Genomic DNA, 2,544 nt, shown 5'->3' on the forward strand with positions numbered 1-2,544 from the left:
TGTCATAAAAAATGAATTCTCTTTCTTTGCAGATTCAATATTTTACTTAACTCATTGCTAGATTGATATATGTACATACATAAGTATTTATTCCCACTTTAAAATATCATTGAATTATGTAGCATCACAATATCCATATATTCATTGCCATATCAATCCCATCTGCTGTGTATCACATTTAGCTTATATTCGCCCTATTGAATGAGGTGTTTTGCAGTGAAGTGATCTGGTTGCCTGGTAGCATTACCTAATATACTTCTAGTTAAAATCTAAATTCTACTGCCCTGCCCATAGTGGGTGTAGTAGATTTGCTTTTGCGTGACCCTTCTTCCTATTTTGTGGTTATATTTGAATTTTTTGATAAAGACACCTCATTCCGAGACAAAACAAATTATGAGCCTTTGATACAATCAATCGTTTGATAGAAGACATCACCTCGAATTATGAATTGGACAGGCTAATTAATACAAAAATTAAGAATAAAAAACCAGGAGAACTCAAGAATATGTAAACACACAATTTGTATATTTTTAATTTACACATAAAAACATACATATATATATATATATATGTATATATACATATGTATATGTACATACACATACATATGTATGTGTATAAGCATTAATTTTAAGAAGCTGCTTAAGAATTAACGTTTCATTGGCATTTGGTAATTCTACACAAAATATGTTACAAACCTGTTAATTATAAAAATGTCAACAGCCGTACATGTTGACTGACCCTCAAATATGTCCATGAATATTTTTGAATTACCACACCTTTTCAATAACATAAAAATATAATACTTATTTGAAATATAATCTATGAAATTTTGTTTCTATTGAAAATTTGTTTGTTAATAAACAACCCAGTGCGTGTATACAGGAAAAAACCTGTTGTTAAACTTGGAAAATGTTAAATTTGGAAAGTGTAGTTATTGGAAGACGTTATAAAATATACTCATACAATTTAACACTTTCAAATAATATTTTCTCGTTCAGGCGTGGTTTTGAATTATTTGTCAATAACTCATTAAACAATACCATCACCAATCGTAATGTTAAGTTAATCTTTTTCTCTTTAACAATAAAAACTCTATTGGTTCAATTGATGTTTTGGAGGATATATACACACATACATATACACATAAATATGCACATATGTATGTATGTATGTTAAAGGAAATTCAGCCTGGCCTTACTAGGCCAAAGAATGCTGGCGCCAGTTTTTGCATTGAATAAAGTAATCCCCGAACTGTTTTTGTTGTCTTTTATTGTCAGTGTTCGTTTAGTCATGTAAGTTTACTATCCTTCTAACCAAGGGACATGTATATGTTCTTACATAGTATATACGTATGTATATATATGTAAATATAATGTAACTTATAGTATAAAACTACTCTGCGAATGATTTTCATGTGCATGTGCGCTTCTTCAATGTAAATTCCCTGCAGTTAAATCAACAAGTTATAAAGCATTTTGTAACCAACTTTGAACACAGATTGAACTAGTTAGCCAACTGTCTTTTCTCCGTACAAACGACTTTATTCGAGTTTATGTATGTATATGACAACTCCTAGAGGGTTCAAAAATAAGACGAAAAATTCAAGTTGGATTTTGGAGTAAAACCATTAGTGTGATAAAATAGCACATTACAAGATCCTATAATAGGAATCTATTTAAAGTTCATCTAACATTTGGATTTCAGACAGGAAGATAGAATCTGGTAAATTTCATGACTAGTTTAATCCTTCACTAAAGGATTTATGTTCACCACTATTCAAGAAACTAAAGTATTAGCGTATGGAAGAATATGTGGGAAGTTAGTGAAGCTACGGGTATTTTCTCTACTTCAGATGTACGTATATTAATAAGTGGTGCTAATATCTGTCTTAACTGTTTCACCAAGCTTATCTTAAATTTCTTGTTTTCTGACAAATGGAGGGAACTACAAGTTTCAACCCGACATCAAATGGCTAATGAATTATATAAGAAGGTTAAATTCGTTCGACGAAAGATTTTAATATAATACTATAAATATAAAATAAATCTTTGGTCACCCAGTAAATTTGACACTATCTTACGGGTCAAGATTTTCTCCAATCTTATATGTTCCATAGATTCAAATATAGTCGAATAATAAACAAATGCCAAGTCAAGCTGAACAAGTTGACAACTGTTGGATAATAAAACACAATAAATTTCTTCAATGGCTTACAATTGAAGTAATTTATATAAATAAAAATGAATCGTCAAAATGTATGTACGCTCATAACTCAATAACGACTGGACCAATTTGGCCAATTATTTTTCTTAAATGTTCGTTGAAGTTCAAAGATGGTTTTCACGGCGAGAAAAAATCGAATAATTTCCGGAAAACCCCTTAACACAGCCCTTTCTTTTCCCCATACAAACGTTATATAAAAATGAATGTTTGTTTGTTAGTAACACTAAGAGAACGATTGAACCAATCTTGATGAAATTTTTAAAGGTTGTTTGTTGTGGATCAGGAAAGGTTTAGAAACAAAATACCTTATACTTTTCA

The sequence above is a fragment of the Bactrocera neohumeralis genome, chromosome 5, assembly GCF_024586455.1.
Source record: "Bactrocera neohumeralis isolate Rockhampton chromosome 5, APGP_CSIRO_Bneo_wtdbg2-racon-allhic-juicebox.fasta_v2, whole genome shotgun sequence".
Classification (NCBI taxonomy): domain Eukaryota; kingdom Metazoa; phylum Arthropoda; class Insecta; order Diptera; family Tephritidae; genus Bactrocera; species Bactrocera neohumeralis.